Source organism: Frieseomelitta varia, unplaced genomic scaffold, assembly GCF_011392965.1.
Source record: "Frieseomelitta varia isolate USP_RPSP 00005682 unplaced genomic scaffold, Fvar_1.2 scaffold_757, whole genome shotgun sequence".
NCBI classification, from domain to species: Eukaryota; Metazoa; Arthropoda; class Insecta; order Hymenoptera; family Apidae; genus Frieseomelitta; species Frieseomelitta varia.
In genome coordinates, this window is record NW_025110542.1 from 222,460 (window position 1) to 242,687 (window position 20,228).

General features: G+C 41.8%; 1 protein-coding gene across 6 annotated transcripts in view; it reads left to right on the forward strand.

Annotated features, from left to right (window-relative positions):
- The window catches only part of LOC122535706, a 64,444-nt gene that overhangs the window by 38,503 nt on the left and 5,713 nt on the right, over positions 1-20,228 (forward strand). Inside the window, exon 1 of one of the 6 annotated variants that reach the window (XR_006308236.1) lies at positions 14,555-18,311. The exons of the other annotated variants lie outside the window; for them this stretch is intronic. The gene's annotated coding sequence lies outside the window, so the exon portion shown is untranslated. Of the gene's footprint in view, positions 1-14,554; positions 18,312-20,228 lie in introns of those variants that run through there. 6 annotated transcript variants of the gene reach the window in all.

The following is a 20,228-nucleotide window of genomic DNA, read 5'->3' on the forward strand; positions in this document are numbered from 1 at the left end:
CGCTTGTTTCGCGAATGCGAGCACACGACAGCGGTTCTATGTACGCATCTATCAATGACAAATGCTCTCGCGTGACGATGCCTCGGTAGCGTAATGAATACACCAGCCACGATTCCCAAGGTGCCAACCACGTTTCACCGGCGTAATTACGGACCCGTGACCGCGGCCACCGGTTAAAAGATCAACGTTTAGTTTGCTAATGGCTCGAGAAAAATCGAGAACATCGGCCAACCGTGTACACCTCACCGGATAATAATCTTCTTTTCGGAGGACGTGTAGATCCTCGCGCGATTTCGTCTCAGTTTCTCACCATCTCTCCTCGTTTCTTCAATATTGTTTTTTCAAAACGCTTTTCAGACAAATAAACGACGTTCTGTACCAATGATGTATGGCGTGTAAAACCGACGGCAGACGTTCAGGTTCCAAACAATTACGAACAAGGATTCTCGATGTTATCAGTGATGAACGATTTCGTTGATAACGATCGATATTACGAATAAATATTGTACAGCTACCGTCAGATTTACGGTCGTGCACGATAATAAAGATGCCCGTAGGAATGACTCATTTAAGCGGAGGAGAAATTATTATTCAGGGATAAAAGAAGGAGCTTCGCGTTTTACATGAGTTTTAGGCAAGGGGAGCAGCCTGTTGGATCATGTGCTCCAACAAGGCAGCCGGTGGTTATTTAAAATAGTCTTACGACTGTTACACAGGTGGGGGTGCAGGATGCCGAGTAATTTGCCGAGTAAACCGAGGCCCCGGGCAACTTTTAACTCGGCCGAGGGTCCGATCATTATTATCTCCGCGGTAAAGAAATCTCTCGACCGCGGTGTTGCCGTGGGCGAGTTCCTCGTTTCCGACCAACAACACACGCGTCAAAAAGAAAACGTCCGTGCTACTGCTAACGTCTAGCGTAATAACGTAATAGTTACCGCGCACCGCGTCCAACTGTGAAATCAATCTCCGGAGTGCGGGCATTTTCGCGATTAGAAAGTCTCTTATCGATGTTCAATTAATTAATTAACAGAATCGATCAAAGTGTGATTTGCATCGAAATTGCAACTCGAGCTTTAAACCCAATTTTCCGGGTTACTCTGGCAACAGCTTCGCGCGAAAACATAGTCGCGGTATTTCCGTTCCGTAATTTTTATCGCCGCAAGAGATTAACTGCGACACCTCAGGTGCAAAATCTCGGCATCGCCGAAACAAATAGAAAGGGAAGGAAAAAAAACACTAGCGAAAGCGAGGGGGAAGCTTTATTCTAGCTATCGGGGGGCTGTATATCATCGATTATACCACTTAATATTCCAGGAAGCAGCTTAACCTCTACAACGATTCTCTCCCGATTCTTTTGTTTCCGAGAAACGGCGAGAGAGGGAGGTGGTATCTCTGGTCGCGTTACCCCTTTCCTCCCTTCCCTCTTGCCCCTCGGGACAAAATCAAAAAGAGACACACGGGGGCTTAGAGCCGGGTCCACTTTGGTTGGCAGGTCTCGGGGGACACGCGACACTTTGGGTGGCCGTTCGCTCATCCGCCGGATAATGGATTCCAGGGCTACACCTTGGCATCAGTTATTTTAATCCGACGATTAAAAATGTCAGACACATGTTCGTGAACGGCGCGATCCCGTGGCTGCAGCCTGTGCAACTTTCGGGGATTATGTCCCCTGTGGCCCGACCAGGGTGAGACGAAAGACACTGTCGTCCACTCCAGCCACGCCAGTTTTCACCCGATCTTCGCCGACCAACAGATTACGGGGCTGTTGCTCGCGACTGGAAATTTCTCTCTCTCTCTCTCTCCCTCTCTTTCGGACAGCGGTGGTCCTCGATGAGATCCTCGCGCGAGATTCAACGACCGAGCCTCTCGCGCTTTAGCTCATTAATCGTTTTGTCTCTCTCGTCTAACATCGCGAGGAATTTACACGCGTCGATGTGAATGTAGGTACCTTCGACGAAAGAACCTAACACGCTCCGGTAATCCTAACAGACATAACTGTATTGCTTCTGGAAAATTTCCGAAACGGAACGACAGGGAATGAAACGAACCACCAGTTATTACTCAATCTCGAAAGATCTACTTTCAGACAAAGATTTCAGGCTGGGGAAAACGCAGGTCGTCCGGATTTTCAACGTACGACCGATCGAGATCGATCTAGATATAATACGCTACCGAGACGGAGGATGAGGATTAAAGGCGTGCGGGTGCGCACAGGTGTCCCGACGCGTACGGGGCGCATAATTCGAAGGATGGCGTCGTCCGCGGGGGCGGAGACGGAGGAAGCGAGGACACGCACACACGTGTGCGTTCGTTGCTCGAAACGAGGGTGAGATACCGAGCAGCCATCGAGGCCGCGATATTTCGAGCAGACCGTCGTTTCGCTTGGTGCTCTCCGTCGGCAGGAAGTCTGGCTGATACCTGAACCGTCGAACGATACCATCGACAGCCTGTTCGTGCGTCTAGATGTTGTTTCCACCAGCAACGTTTATTATGGTAATCTCTCCCGGAATTTAAGTAACGATATTCCTCGAAAGGGTGTATTAATTTTTAATGTTTATTAGCGGAACGTTGTACACGGTGGGTGCTTCGTTTCTCATTCGAGAACGATCACGTACGCGACACGTGTCGAGAGTCAGGGATCGGATTTTGTAATGACACGTTATCGAATTTCTTGATACCGCGTTACGGCGGTGGCTTGCAACGAAATTTACTCGCCGAAACGCAAGTTTCAACGCAGCGTATCAACTGTCGCGCAGGAACGTCGTTTACTACCCCCATTTTCCATCCTCAACTCTTCTCTTTACACCAAGCATTCTAAATTGATCTTTTTTCTCGGATGCGTACCGTCACTCACGTTTTCCCCAAACGCTTACACGTGTTTCACCGAGCCTCTCGAAACTGAGACCACTCTAAACTGACTGAAATTCCAAACTTTTACTGTATATGTTTAATCCGTCATCGAATACAAGGCACTTTTTCTGTATAAAATTTTTTAAATTTGAAACATTTGAAGAACGAACGAATACGTGCACCGTAACGGATTTCGTAACTAACTGTAAACTGCTCTCTAATTTCTGGTCTATGACTGATTAATTTAAAACATTACAGTCGATCAGGAACTGCATAATATCGGTATTACACCGGTATTTTTCGATTACTAGTTCATAATCTTTATAAAAATACAAAAATATCGAAATACCTATATACACATATTTTATATAAAACTACCAGTATATTTACCTTTATTCGCCGGTTTTCGATTTTGATTAAAATTCCTAACATTTTTTAAAAACCATATCAGTGGATTCCTGTAGGTATTGTCTCATAACTGTTGGCAAAGTCGTTATCAAAACCGACAAATCGTGTAACAGCGAAATAAAAAATAATGACTAGTACTTTTTCTATTTTCATTCACTACGATGTGATTTTTCTAAAGCTTCCTATCCTTAATTGGACGCAATTTATACAATGCTCATAAATTGCGAACATGAATTTATCTATCGCGACTACGCCAGAGATAGAACGTTTCAAACGTTCCAAGCTACATACGTCAAATCGAAAGTAACGTCCAAAGTAAGAAAATAAACTATAAATAAACGAATATATATAAATCGACGACGAAGATGTAGAAGATCTCTTCAGAAGAAAATTAGTCTGTCAAATAAATGGCAAGTTGAGCAACTTGGAGAAACAGGACAGGTTCGCCAAAATAAGACGATTCCATTACAAACTCGAAAGAGAGTAGGCAAAGGATGAAGCCACGAGGAGGAGAGGATTCTACGCCCCGTTGCGAACGGCAGATTCACGCGCGTGTTTACACGTCTGTTTCACGCGGTCGCGTGTAGAACGCGCGTGCACACACGCCCCACACCTGTCCGGCGACACCAGGACGTACGTGGGAGGAAGGGGAGGGGGAGGGGGTGAAATTGTCGCTAACTAAGTTGCTCTCGCCTCGAAATTCCTTCTATCTGTATCCGGGCACGATACGCCCAGCCAGCCACTCAGGGAATAACAGTTCACCGAGCACGTAGCACCCGGGCCTTTGTTTTATTTCACAGCGGCGTGGCTTCGTTTATGGTTTTATTGGACCCGTAAGCAACGTGTGCGACGAGCGTCTCAGCTTTTCCAACAGCGAAACTCGAAGAGGGAACAGGTTTGGGTACGTGTCGTCAGTTGGAGTGGTAGTGAACGATTCACGGGGAGTTTAATTTCAAATGTAAAATTTCGTTTGCTCGTACATTTCAGTTTGCTGTTGCGATCGCGACGAAACTCAATTAAAATGTTCTGTGAAGTGAGAAATATCAGATTTTTCGGGAGGAAGGAAAAAATTGCTGTTTTGTTTCAATTGATATTATTGAATTTGGAACATTAGGGTAGGATTTAAAAATTTTTTTTTTTTTTGTCGCTTAATTCTTAATATTTCATGTTCAGTAAAATGGTGAAAGAAAATTGTATAACAAGTTTCAAGTCGCTGCAAAGGGAAAACTTCAATTTTGAAAATAATGATGGAACTACTTGCGAAAAAAGTTTGCATTTTTAATGTTTTTTACGCACTTTTTGAATTTGTACAATCTTAGAGAAAACTAGAAATCGAAAGAGTGAAGTTTCACACTTCTATTTCGAGATCAAGTGGATCGTTATATGATCTTTTTGTACGAAGTTGTATCGACAATTTTTCATTATCGTTGATATGATTAAGTTACGCTTTTCCTAGTAAATGGAAAAGCAAAAATGTATCTTTTTAGTATATTAGTTTTACTTTCAAGTAGAATGAATATTATTAGAATAAATGGTAATGAATGAAGTTCGATGCTTGGCGTTTACAGTGTTTTTGTACAAGGATTCCTCAACTACGAGAGACTGAAAGTAATTATGAAACTGGACTTGCGATTTTATCAGCAACGGAATACGTTATCTACTCGGTGCTAATAATAAAATACTTCTCTTATCTACACCGTTCCTTGGAAATCAACGTACGTACGTGGTTTTCGTAATTATTTAGAAAGTACTACGAGTCGTTTCCTAATTTACTGCTAATTAGAACACATGTGAGACGCTCAGGAATATTTTTCCTATAATTTAATCAATCCTTTTCACGCTTTGCCGACATACATTTTATATGAAATTGCTCAGTGGAAAATGTAGAAGGTGAGATTCAGACCTTCAGACAGTTTTTATTATCTTTCCATGGGCTCCGAGGACGTTGATTCCCGTCACTGATAAATTAATGTAAAGCATATAAATAATGAAGTTCTGAACCGTTAATTTCCTATCTGTAACACATTAGAGGAGTGGCGTGTCGATCAAAATGCCGAATAGCTCGGCTCACGCAATATTCAATCTCGATTTACTCCCAACAACCAATTATGCTACCTGACTGCAGCATTGTATAGAGACCAGTGTTATTAAATTACGATACAAGCATAGTAGAAAATAACTAATCCGAAGGGTAGACCGGAATCACTACTACATTGGTACACATACATTCGTGCATACGTTAATGTAGAATTACCACGGTCAACAAGTTGTTCTTTCGAACGTTAGAAAACTTGTACAACGTTATCTGCACTCTGTTTTGCTCATTTTACCGAAGTATGTAATAATGTACTTGTACGTTTATCGCGCGTGAGTATTTGAATCATCTGATAGAATCTGATCGAAATATGGATGTTTTCATAACATTTTCAGAATATCGTAGACTTTATACTTTCCATTTTTTGTCATAATTGCTGAAAAGAAAATATAGGCACCTGTGTTATTCAAGCTCTATTAACTACAGTGAAGAGCATAATTAAACTCGTAACGATGAAAAATTTGTTATTTATATTTATAATCATGTAACAGTCCACTTGAACTCATTTCAAAATGTAAAGTCTCTACTTTTAAATAATATTTTAATACCATGCAATCGATGCAAAAATACTCATTTTCGGAAGAATTGAAAAAAATTCAAACGTTTATAAAAACACTGAAAATATTTTTTTATCTGAATCTATCATAGTTTAAGTTGGATTTAGGTTAGGTTTAATTTTTGTCATTTATCTCCAGTATTCAAAGTTCAATAAAATACAAATTGTACAAAAAATTTCAAGAGATCATTATAACGAAAGGATTTTAATTTTTAAGACCATAAACCACAGATGGATTTAGTTGTGAAAAAATTTTTTTTATGTTTTTACACGCGCTTGAATTTTTACATTTACGTAAAACGTACATGACATAAGATCTTTAAAAAAAAAAAAAAAAAAAAAAACGAACTCAAGACTACCAAAGTGTTTTAGTATTTTACACTTTAGAATGAAAATCGAAGCGAATCGTTATGCAACATTTTGTTACGAAGTTATAACAATTTAGATTATCGACAATTTCTCAACGCTGTTGAGTCAATTATGCTTTCCACTGTACATACACGTGATTCCTTCATGTAAGATCAGTGCCTCGAGAATGATTTTGTTTGTGTATTTGTAACAATTCGCACACTCGTACAAAGTGGTATAATAAAGACACGCCTCGCGTGATTTTCGATGTTAGTGTACGGTATGAACAGGACACTCTGTATACCTGTCGTAAACCGAGAAGGAACGAACCCCTCTGGTTAAACACGAAGCGTTCGCTTAAGCGTTCGATTCCGGCGATGTAAAAACTTCAAAGCATCGTAACTACATCTATTATCGTCGGATCCTCGGTCTTCTCCCTCTCCCCGAATATAAAACCGGCAACTTGCCGCCTTGCCGAGTCCAGGCCAACAACGTGGAGACCGAGGCCGCGTCTTTTTTTCTCTCTCGCAGTGGCGGACGTCCACTTACTAATTAACGTAACCGGACCATCAATTTGAAATTGATCGGTCTTTTTTTGCCGAAAAGTGATTCGAGGGAAAGGTAGCCTGCGCATGCCGAGCATGAGAGCGGCGCGCGTCTCCCTGAAATCCCCCAAGAAATTCGTTTACTCTTTGATACCGTGTTCCTCTAATTCGTTCACTTTTCGGTTGGTCGAGGAATCAATGTTTCAGCAGCAGCAGCAGGCTGTTTGCCAAGCGACAAAAACACAAGGCAGGTTTCGTCGTTGCTGTTCTCCCAAGGCAGCGTGTGTTCTTTATATATATGTACGTTCGTTGATTTGATCATCGAGGCTGTCCGGAATGACGGTCTCCTATACAACGTAAGTGACGCGGCATAAAATAACGTCGATAAATCAGGGTGCGCGTCTAGCCCGGTATAAATTCAATTTAATCAAATGACTTGCTTCTCTCTCGCTGAGGCCGTCTAGATACACGGACAAAGAAGCGCGCGAAATACTTTTTATGAATATTAACGATTGAAGCCTCTGCTTCTTCGTTCGTCGAAAGCTGTGGGAGATACGTACGTATATATAAATATTGCACGCTTAATAAATATTATAAATATTGTACGCTTGTTAAGATGGTACGAAACGTCCAATAATTATTAAAGAGAAGATCAATCGGACAAAATTGTGTATTCGCAAGTACACGAGATAAGAATTTTTTATATGACAAACAAATAAAAAAAAATACCTTAATTTCGTAAAAAATATTGCAAACACAAAAAATTGTTATACACTGCTGTATAACAATTGGTTATAGTAAACCAACTATCGTACAACTTCGTCTTCTGCCATTTTTTCTTTTTGTTTACCATTTTTGAGAAAAACGCTTGGAAATAACGCGAATACCCTGTATACACAGAGAATGTTTGCCTGTTAGAGCTAGAAGAATCAATGCATTAACGCTAGAAGTACAATTTACGAAAGTGTAAGATCTACATTCTCAAATAGTCAAAAGTTTAAAACTACTTGTATCCATTTCCATTCTATTAAATTTGGAACATAACAAAATGTTGAGATTTTCGAATTTTTGTCGTTTAACCCTAATATTCAACATTCAATAAAACAGCAAAGAAAAAATTGTAGAACAAGTTTTAGAGAATCGTTATGAAAGAGAAACTTCAATCTTCAGAATGACTGTGAATCTAATCACGAAAACAAGATTAATATTTTTACACACAGTTTGAATTTCCACAATTTTCGAGAAAAATGTACTCTTAATTCCCGACCCGCTAAGTGATGTAAAATCATCTTCAAAAGAAACGAATTCGCGATTGTCGAAATAGAAGCTTCGCTCTTTGAAAATAAGACCAAGTATGATTTTTTTTTTACAAAGTTATATCAGTTTAAATGATTTGCAATTTTTCATTGTTATGCTCTTCACTGTACATAACAGCTTTTGCCAACTTTATCTGAGAAATGGATATACAAAAATAGAAAGAGATCTATAATACGATTTTGTTCGTACGTTAAAAACGAAAATAAACAAAATCTCTAAAATATACAATATAATGAATTTTTCAAAAAAAATTATAAATCAGTTTTACTGTCAACGAGCAGGAAATCGGGATAATGATCTCTCCGCCAACACTGCCGAGCTTCGATTACGCGTTTGCGATCGACACCAGTAAATTTCAATGAAAAGACTCCGAACAAAGCGAATTCCGAGGCCTAATTAACAAACGTTGACGGACGTTCGGAAAGGAGGATGGAAAACCGGTGAGAGAGCGCGGACGAGAAATACGTGCACGTTGTCGCGCGAACGCATCATCGGCGATGTTTCGCAGCAGGCCACCTTGAAGCGTCGTCGTCTGTATAAGGCGGTGACCGCCGCGACTAATTAGACTATTAGCCGGCCGCTCGAGGCAGAGGCCGCGTCGAAAAAGGCGAAAGCTACGCGGCTCCACGTCGACGTGAGCGAATGCGGTCGTCGTGCATGCACGTCGTGCGGGACACCACGAGGCGTGAATTACGGCGCGAATTTCTTGCAGCTGCGAAAGCCGGCTCCTCGGATCCTCTGCGCACGCCCACGTACGCGTACGCGTATCCGCGACTCCGCGAGCATCGTACGTTTTTAATTAGCGTCTGCGCGATCGCTCGCGACACGAGGGAACGCGCATGTTCCGCGATCTAGGAAAGAACCGTGTGGCCGATATGGTAGTCATAGTGGCCGTTCGAATAAGCTTCGAGTCCACACAGCTTGAAAAACTCGAGCCACGGCTTCTAGCTTTTACGACTCTCAAGGCTAAAACTACGGAAGTAGTCGAAATGACCGATTCACAATTTTTGTTAGAAACTTTGTAGATACGAAACAGTGCGTTTTTTTAAAGATTTAAATGATTTTTTGTAAATTTTATAAATAAAAGTTTGTATCGTCGTTATCATTAAGCTTCACTATTTTCTTCATTTTAATGTTTCTGATGGAAATTTTATGCTTCAGTCATCGGTAGTTCTAGCGCTGAACTTCGAATATTCAAGCATTGAGCTTGCAAAGGCTCCAGCTGAATTCCCCAATGCTTGAGAGACTCAAGCTGTCTAGATTGTATGCAAATATTATCGTAGACTGTCAGATGTCACATACAGTAAGAAGCACTTTTTAAATTGTTATAGTCTCGTAAAAGAAAATCATACAACAATTTACTTGGTCCCACTTCAAAGCGTCTTCTACTTTGACTATTCTAAGTTTCCGTTTTTCTTTTTCAAAAACATTTTTACCTCGCGTAATGAGTGGAAAATTGTAGAAAATCTAGAAACGTTAAAAAATTTCTCTCATTACTAAATTCTCCATAATCTTAAAAATTGAAATCTCCTCTTTATAACTTGACCCTTTAAAACTGTACGATTTTCTTTTGCCATTTTATTGAACTCTGAACATTAAATGACAAAATATTAGAATTTCTTGAATTTTTGTCGATTAACCTTAATCTTCAAAATTTAATAAAAGGAATCGTTTTAGAGGTGAATCTTCAAGACCGCGATGGATTTAGTCATAAATAAAATTTTTCAATGTTCTTACGTGCACGTGAATATCTGAATAAAATACTTGATCAAATATTATTTATGTCAAAATTCTATATGCGTGTTCAGTTTTGCTCGTCATTGTATATCGATGATCGTTCAGTATATTACCCACGAATTTTAGGAGCTTCGAGATCCAAGTTTTAAAGCTTTGGTCTTGAAAGTTCGTAAAAAATTAATCTTAAAGACTCAGCTTTTAAAGTTGAGTCTTGAAGCTTCAAAGACTCGAGCTTTATACACTTCCAGTTGGAACTTTCGAGAGATACAGCATCCGATGAAAGAGTTGCTATCGTTTATTGACACGCTTGCTCTATTGCGCAACTTGCAAATAATTGGAAAATTCGATGAAAGATACGAATCGAGATAAGTTATAGGTATCGATTGATCAATGACAGCCGACTACATTCGCCTACTACAAGCATTACGTGAGAACTCGGCAGAAATATTGTCTGGTGTTTCACCCGATACTTATCGAATGGTCAAGTAGGAACGAAGATACAGATGCTCGCAGAGAACACGCTGAATGCTAATTTTCTTGTTCCGATATTCTTCGACATCTGCCCACAAAATGATGGCGGTGCGTGAAACGAACGCACGAGCATCAAGTCCTCAACTCAATAACGGTATATAGTTTAATTACACAAAAGTTAACGCCGAATCGCGCAATTGGTGTACCTTAATCTTATCGATCCCTGGCGATCCGTCGTAATATCGGACAGGTTTCACGAACAATTTCCAACGACACTCGTTCGTCGTGTCGCCGGTGGCTGCTAATAAAGCAGTCCAAGAGACGGACGATATTTTCTGGACGAGTTAAGTACCGCGATGAGAAACGATCGAGGCTGAATCTCGGATCTCGAACCGAGCAGGTCGCGTCGGTCGTTTTCCAGGTGCGCGTCGGTCGTCCGGTCGTGCAACACCGGAGCAAACCACTCCATAATTCGCGGGTCGCCGGTGAATTATGGCGGGTTGTCCGTGCGTACCTAACAACCCACTTCTCATCGAGGCGCGATCGTACCGCTTGCCTGCCTATAATATCTTCGTGTAGCTGTATTATCCCGGCCAGTAGCGTACCAACGTGACATTATATCACATAGACGCGCCCACGCGGCCCTGTTTATGCCTTGGTCCGCGAACCACGTGCTTCCGATCTAAGAGCAAACGTGAAAATTAGTTATTGAGAAAATTGTTTAATGAACGTTTCGGGCGAAAACATTCGGAAATTTGTTCGCTTTGAAATTGAAACGAAAGAGGCAAATTAATTAAGATTGTAAGTTTGAGAAAATTCTCAGTGAGTTACGTACTGTTGAAGTCGCAAAATAAGGAAAGTCAGGTTGTGTAACAAATTCGTTCGCACCATCGGTGATGAATATTGTGCAACTGATTATTCTTTATATAAATTTCATTTTTTTATAATATTAAAATATTGCATGCATGTAATGCGCGTATTTTTGTGTTCTTTGAATAATTATTATCTGTAAAAGGCGCCTTTCTTGAAACGATTAACATTCCAATGATAATAGTAGAGTAAATGTTTCAGTGAATTTAAAACCATCAATCATAACTCCAATATTTTCTGTGATAATAAGTGATTCCTTGAATATTTTAAATATTGCATATTATATTATTAGTTTCACATTATACTTGAAATACTTCTAGTGTTCGTTTTCTTTACAACTGTAAATAACAATACGTTTTTTTATTCAATATGGAAAGATTATGTAGATTATCCATCGCAAATGTTCTCAAAATTGTAACACCGAGGGGCAAACGAATTTTTACACAGTCTAATATATTTCATTTAAAAAGATAATACGTACATCTTGTTGTTCAATAAGTAAGTGCGAAAAATTTCTAATAAATATACGAAAGACATGACGGTCATTTAATCTCAGGTTTTATCTAAGGTAAAGTTGTTTAATTTTATGTCAAATTGTACGAACTAATACAAAGTCAATCTAAAATATCAATTTTTTAAAAAAATGACAGCTATCCGAACTTGAACATGTAATTTTCATCGTGAATTTTCAACTCTTCCTGGTAATAAAAAAAAGAACAAGACAAAATGCACGAATCAAAATTTCGCTTCAATTATAAATAATAATCTTATGCTTTTGGCTATTACCAGAAATTTTTATCTACATTGATTCGATAGTCTTTTAAATATTTCTGATACCGATTTTGAAAATTTCATTCCGAGAAGAACGCTTTTAAATGCTCCAGGATAGAAACTCTAAATTAATTATTTTCCAAATTAATTCTAGAGTCTTCTGAAAGAATCGTAATAACAGAAAGTATAATTTCTCAATTTTTACTTTATCAAAAGTATGTAACCCAATGGAAGGAAAAGCCTCAAACTGTGCCGACGAGTTTTCATTCCGTTTTTTGATATCAATTCAATTCATGACACTGATTACTAATCATCAATTAATGATAATTAAATTTCTTTTAAATATCAATTCAGTTTCTAAAGAGTGCTCGATGCTCTCGATATTTACAAACTGAATAAATATCTCTGAATAACTCTGCTATAAATCAAAATTCAATTTTTTGATTACGTGAAAAACACACCGAGCAATAGGTTGGTATGTGGCAGAAAATGTCTATCATCTACCTTAGTTCATAACGCAGTGTTCGCGGTTGTAGCGGTTGGTCGCACGTTGGGTCGCGTATAAAAGCGAAGATGAATTGGATAAATTCATGGAAATTTTCGCGCGGCTAACAGGCGATGAGTGAGTGGTCAAGTGAAAAAAAAAAGAGTTTGGCCGGAACGGTTGCGTAATTGATGTTGAAACTTGATGGTGTTACAGCGAATAAATCGGGCTAGGGGAGGGAGGAGGGTGACGGGGAAACGTGGAAAAAGCGAGAAAATCACGACGAAAAGAGGGGAGACGGGGGCACGATGCGTTACATTGCGGCAGGTTATACGTATCCGTCTGGCAATCTGTGTCTTCGTCACTTTTATGGATTCTGCATGCTCGAGTTCACTTGAAACGGCGACACGCGTGTATTTTATGACGTGTCTCTAGCAGCGAGCACTGAATGCGCGTGGCTGCAAAAATAACCGCGGGAACACGAAACGGGATTAAAAAAAAAAAAAAAAAAAAAAAGAAAAAAAAGAAAAACCTCTGCCTCGAAATAAATGGCGTAACGCTAATGGCGAAACTATGATGAAGCGCCACGCCAGAAATCGCAGATTGCCGCCGTTTGAATTACGGTAACGCGAATTCCGCTGCTCCGCTACATTAGCAGCCAGAAATCTCGCTGGCGAACGAAAGAACGGACGCGAGAGAGTCGTTCCATATTCGAAAATCCCCAAATTTACGAATCGTGTGAGACAGAAACCGATGATTCGTTTTCTTTTTTTTTTTTTGTACGTTTGACTATATCCATTCGAGCGACTCGACAGATCGCAAAGCTGAAAATTTGCCCGTCACATCGTGTGAGAATTTCAACGTTTGAGAATTTAAAATTTTCAGACTCGAAATTTTAAAAAAACTGAATGTTCTCAAGGTTTCACGTTCAAATTTGTACAAAGGTAGAAGAAATTCAATTATACATCCATTGACTCGCAGTCACGTTCGAATAAAAATTCCAAATATCGAACAAAACGGTACAAAAATCCGTGGAATTCGACCGTTTACACCTCGATTTCGTTCGTCAAAAGGCCCAATTACCGATATTACGGCGACTAGCAATTACGGGGGTCATGAAAAGCTAATTTTTACCGCGACCAACGCGGTGTAAGCTGAAACGGCAGATTGGCGAAACGACGGTGCCGAAGGCTCGGTTCACGCAGAAGTGAGGTGCGCGATAGCGATCTGAAAACGACATTCCCGAAACGGCAAGGCGACGAAAGGGAAGGAAACCTATTGGAATCCGCTGGCGCGAAAGATCGTGGCACGGCTGTGCCCAGGGAATATTTACAGCGAAGAGGATCGAAAAATCGCGACGGGGGTATAATGGCACCGCGCGTCCCGCCGAGCCGTGGCAAGATCGGCCCCGCTTATCGGTCGGATCGCCGAGTGGATTTTTGTGTGAAACACGTGTTAAAACATGCGCGGACGTCGCGTAGAATCGCGCGGGCAAATCGAGCATCACGGGAACGCCGAAAGTCGTTTCGAAACCCGGTGGAATCGGGGGAAGATCTGAGAGAGGCTGAGAGGTAATGCGCTTTGGTCGGCTCGTGTAACAGCTGCTCTAATGACGTGTTTTTACCGAGAAAATCTGGCGAAATAACTACTTGTTAAACGGTTCGAGTTTCGCAATCGATTCACTAACCCGTTGTTTCATTCGTAGTTTTCTTCGACCAGTTCTGTTTCTTTTTTAACATTATTAGTAACGTGACATCCGAATACATAGTTGAGATTTATGTCATAGCCGATACATGTCATTTAGCAGTAAATGATAAAACAATGTTACAGTAATTAGATTTGGAAGATTAGATTAGTCTTTATGTACTAAGAAAAATACTAATAAGTCTAAATTTTCCATTTGAACTAGCAATAATTCTAATATTTTTCCATTTTAATTTGCCATATTTTTTAACTTGCCAAATACTTTTTGGCAAAGTTTGCCAATCTTGGATATTTTTTTCCTCCATAATTCTAGTGGACGTATCATAATTATTATATAATAATCATATAATAATATAATGATATCATACAACAAATTATATTTGTTTTATCATTTCGGATATCGGGTATCTAGTAGCAATAACTTTACTTTCATTGTATCTCATAAAATACCCGGATCTAATTGTTGCAAATCAAAGAGAGCGTAAATCCTAGAGACAAAAAGAAATCCGCAGAAAGAGGTACGAATAAAAAAAAGAAAAAAAGGCAAGGAAGCATACAGCGACGGATAGCGGAGAAAAGACATAGGACGCTCGAATACCGACGACTAAGTACGAACTTGGAAAAGCACACGGTACTATCGATGGGTCTCGGTCGCGGTATATAAATATATCCGCAACGAACGAAGAAACAAATAGAACCGAAGGCAGGGAACAAGAGAGAGAGGAAACAAGGATCGCGTTGGTCACCGTTACTACATGGTCGTGGCGGGGTTCACCAGGCATCGAAGTAGCGTATACTCACGCGCGTTCACCAGGACCACAATGCTATCTCCTCGGTGGGATCAAATTGTCGAAGAAGGAACGAGCATATTTCGCGTGACCCCGCGGTAAAAGCGCAGCAACGCGAGCTGCGCGGCTCAATTCCTCTGAAATACCTCGATATATTTGTCGCTGTTCCTGCCGCATGCTCGCTGTGTATATACAGAGATGCAACCCTTCACCCTTATCCCCCTTCCTTCCTCCCTCGCTCGTAGTTCCTCTCATGGTTCCTCTCGATTCACGATGCAGGCTGCTCTCCGCCGCATTCTTCCAAGTATAAATCTCAAGGGAATGCAACGCGTGGTTTATCTGCGCTATGGACCTGCGCTCTTGGCCAGTGTTACAGATATCCAGCTTGGTCAAGAACAGCGTCGATACACTCGATTTTAGGAGAATTTGTCGATCGAGTGGATAATTCACAGACAGAAATGGAATTTCGTGGAAAAATTCTCGTGGTTAACTAACACTACGAGATGCCATTCGCCAACAAGGACCATTTTGCTAATCGACGAGCAAATAAAATCTTCAAAGTACCATTCTAACTCGTCGTTCCAATCTAGCCGAGAGAAATCGAGACATTTCCTGGCTGGTAATTAAATAAATCATCGGCGTGCAAGCAATCGGAAGCATCTTTCGGCGCGCGGTGCCCGGTCGGCTGCCGACACCTCCTCGACAACGGCGCATACTTCCTCAGCTGAGACGCGATATATACGTCGCGATATGTATCTGCCGTAAACCCATACTTAACAGCGTGTCGAGCCGCTCGTTCTCGCAGCATCGTGTCCTCTCTTCCACCTTCCACACTCCTCCATTCCAACCTCCGCGTCTCGTCTCTTTCCCTCTCATTTCTATCCTCTTTCCTCTTCTCTTTCTTTCTTTCCTCTTCCTCCAATTCTCCCTTTTTCTCAACCGCGAAACGTCTCGGCTATCCGCGCGGGTACGTTTCTCTCTTTCTTCCTTCCTTTCACCGTACGTTTCAACGTGCATTAAAATTCGCCGACAACCCTCGCGGCCGTTCCACTGCTCGCAGCGACGAATTTCAATTCCTCGCGATTTCGTGGCTGCGAAACGGCCGACGGCCATTTGCATGATAATTGCCGCGCGGTCTAGCCTGGATCACCCGACCACGCTGCTCCAGATACGCAACCGACAACCGTTTCTATCGGTCGCGATAGATTCGAGAGACGCGAACGGTCTTGCACGGTTCGCGGTTTCGATGCGTGTGTCGATAGTCGGCTGCGCGGAACGGATGAATGTCAACGCTGAGCGCCATCGGACCTCTGTCGTTTTAACTGAACGCCTGGTCAAATGAGCGGTTTGAAAATTTGATTTAAAATTCTACATTCTTTCGTTCGTTTAGCTCTTCACTAAAAAAAAATCTAATTTTTTTTTTTGTTATCCAAAAGTTATTTTGTGCGTTGTTGCTTGTATGAAATTGAACAATCACCTGTATTCCTTTCGCAAAAAAACTTGATCGATATAATTTCTTTTTCTTGTTATCCGAAAGTTATTTTGTGCCTGTATGAAATTGACAATTATCTGTATTCCTTTCGTAAAAAGAGCTGATCGATTGCAACTTACTCATGGTTGTACTAGCCGTACTATTAAGTTTGGCTTCTGGGTATTCAAAGGTGTATATAATCTCACAGAAGGGCTGGACTGTGTACTTGTCTAACCGAAAGTGAAATTTTGACGTATAAACGAGACGAATATTTTAACTCGCGAAAAACTTTAAAGATTTTGATTGTGGTAAAAGTTGTGACGTGAAAATTATAATGTTTCCTGATTAGTTGAAAATTATAACGTTTCTGATTACCAAATTTTATATAATTATGTCTTTCTAACGTGATATCGTTCAAATTGCTTTAAATTTAAATCAATCATCAACGTGCATTGCAGGTTTGCTAAAACAAGTATAATATACAAGAGTTAATGATACCTAAATAGTTTCTGGAAAAATAATATCCTCCACCATTTTTTCAACTTTCGTGAAAAGCAGCAAGAAGCCTAGTTTACATGATCAATATTAATTAAGGACTGTCTTGAGAAACTTTTTTTTTTTAAACCCTTTTGTTCTTACGTGGTTATTATAGCTTTCACTCTAGGTTATTATATTATTTCACGTTTGTTCAGACATATTATTATACATCGCATCGTACAACACCAAATGTATACGTTCGTTATAATTATCAGCAAATTATAAAAGAAGAAAGTCCAAGCTGTTGACTAGATCTAAGTACGATGTTCCCTCAGAAGGGACAATCGAGTGCAAAGGGTTAATATTCTTGCGCTAATAGTAGGAACAGGCATGTATAAAGTGCCGGACTGTTTAGTGTTAATTTCGAGGGACGATACGCCAAGTATCAGTTTACCTGGACGATAAGAGACGCAAAGAAAAAGGGACGTACATACGTGTCCCATGTACAGGAAGAACACGCATTGTCTGCGTGTTTGATTTACGAGGGGACGCCGTTTCCGCGTCATAGAGTCGTTTCGCCGCGAAATAAGTTAAACAAGTACACGACCTGACCCTTCACCCATGAGTTATTGCACGCCGTGCCGAATTGAACGGTCGCTACGTGTCTTCCGGAGGAGACGCTTGCGCCGGCAGCTGCGCCCGCAAACGACGCGGAGGACGCGCACGAACAAAGAGAACGCATTATGCCATACGATGCTCGTTAAGGCCGCCGGTTTATCCAACCCGGCGAAACTTTGCGAAATGCCAATAATTGGCGCAAAAATGCCGAGTTATCTTAGTGCAGTGGCTGCACCTGTCGCCGTGTAGCCGAGGCAGGCCAGCGTGCATGCAAATGCGAGGCCCGCTCGCATACCAGAGATTGATATCTGCAATAAGTCGCCGCGTTCAAACGAGGGTGTAACCAACGAGCTGCACGGTTAACAAGCTATTCTAAATCGGAGAGGAGTACTACGCTTTCACGTGTCGTCGCCGGGTCATACTCGCGGTTCGTGCTTTCCTCGCGAAGAACCAAGGGAGAGAGAAAAAGAGAAAGAGAGAGAGAGAAATGATGGGAAAAGAAGCGATCGAAGATCGGCGAGTCGAGGTTCAACGGGACGGCTTTACTCGATAAGACTATCGGCGGTGTTCAAGAAATCTCGTTTGCGTGCGAGACGAAACGGCACGCGAGAAACGGCTCGGTGGAATTCCGAGAGAGCTGGAAATCGTGAAACGAAGTGGCGACAGGACACCGTGGAGAAAAGAGGGCGAGGGGGTGGAAGGAGAGGGACATCCATTTTGATAACGATTTACGAAGTCAGGACCGAACGTACACGTCGCTGGATGCTGGAAAATCGAGGCAATTCTCTCGAGAGACGTCGGGTAAGCAATTTTCTTATCAGACCGTCATTTCCGGTCGTTTATCTCATGGCTTGTAGTTAAGAAGGGACATTGATTAAAGGGCCATTTTAACTTCAGCTAAAATGCCCCCGCCGTGGTAGCCATCGTCGTCGCTCGTTGCTCCGTCTCCCAGTCAACTTCTTCAACCCCTCCTGCCCACACCGAAGAAAAGCAGGGGGTAGCAGGCGGTTGCTCATTTCGCTCCTTTTGATTCAATTTACGACTAAGAATGGCGTCGATAAAGGTACCCGAGACCTCCTGACCCCTCCCGACGCGAAATCCACCCCTTTCTCGTGCTCTTTCTTTCCAACTCTTTTGCCTTTGCATCGGAAATGTCCGCGTCTCCTTTTCCCGACAGTCGAGAACTACCTGGATCCCAAAGCTTTCTTTCGAAGGCGGTCGTGTTTCACCGACCTGCTCCCCTCCCCCGTAACTCTCCTTGCCCACCACTTTCCCGATCCTCGTGCAGGCTTACCTTCGGCCTTTTATCGCGCCGAGATCAAATCATTCGATTCTTTTCCACGACTCGAACGGCCATAATCGCTGGCCCGTACTACCTTCTTCTCCTCGGGGAGAAAAAGAGGGTCGCCGCTTCTATCTCCGCATCCCCGATCTCTCCTCTCTTGGCACAATGAATCGGATGGCTCTTTTAACTCGCGCCTGAACGGCCACTGGGACAGCTTGTTACGCCCGCCGTCGGTGATCAGAATCGTCGAGGATACGACGGAGAGAGTTTTAACTTTGGTTAAAAAAGTTCAACGCAAGAAGAATGCGCGACATCGAGTCCTTTCGCCACCCCTGTAGTCCGGTTTTTATCTCGCGAGTGTATTTCGATTTCCACGTGTTTCATTCGTCAAAAAACACGCATCCATTGAAATCGCAAGTAGGTCTCGTAGCATTCGCCATACGTGCTTCGTTAAAAAAAAGTGGGATGAACGAAAAAGGATTCGATTCACCATCCAACTATCAAAATCGCATCCGATTACGCAAATTTGGGGCAAATTGGTAGCAAATTTTCCGTGAAAATTTACATTTTAATAACAATCGTCGGCCACGGTGGATTCGCCGCGCCGTGTCGAATGCAGCGGAAGGCTGGCGATAGCTAGGCAGGCGATGAAAGAAGGGGGGGGGGGGGGGGTTGCAAGGAGGTTGGCAACGACAAGACGCGACCGAAGTTTGATATTTCGCCGAAAAGTCCTCGCATTGTCTAAAAGTTGATGGCGTCACCCCAAGGAAGAAGATAACATCTGGTGCTGCCTCCATCAACAACCCACCCCTGACGCCACCCCGCGGACCGAACTCGTCTTCAATTATTCTTGCATCCCCACCGTTCCCTTCGCGAGTTCTTTCTCTCCTCGTCGCACTCTCCTCTCTCATCGCGTCGCCACCATCCGGTCCGCTCTCTCGCCACCCCCGTTTCAACCCTCCCCCACCCTCCTCTTTCCACCCCCTCGACCGCCCCACTTCACCCGTCTTCCCGTCTGTCAGCCAGTTCAGACGAACAACGAATTTATGGAATTACGAAAGGCAAGGCGGAATTCATTTGCATCCTTGAAAAACTTGTATAAATGCGACACGTATACATATATACATACACACACATATATGTGTACATGTATATATGTGTGTATATATGCATGGAAATGTCGGATCTGGAGAAACTCGACGCGGATGACGCCTCGTGGAGAGACCGGATTAATCGAACCGGTCTGGGAACAGGTGGTGGTTTCGGAAGATTCTGCGACGAGATTAAAACGAGGTAAAACACGATAACAGAAAGATAATTAATTTTTTATGGCCTTGCTTAGGAGGATCACTTAAGAGCGTGTGGAAATTTGTTATTATTTGTTAATTATTTTTATTTTGTTGCAAATTTGATTATTTTACGATCATCTTTTA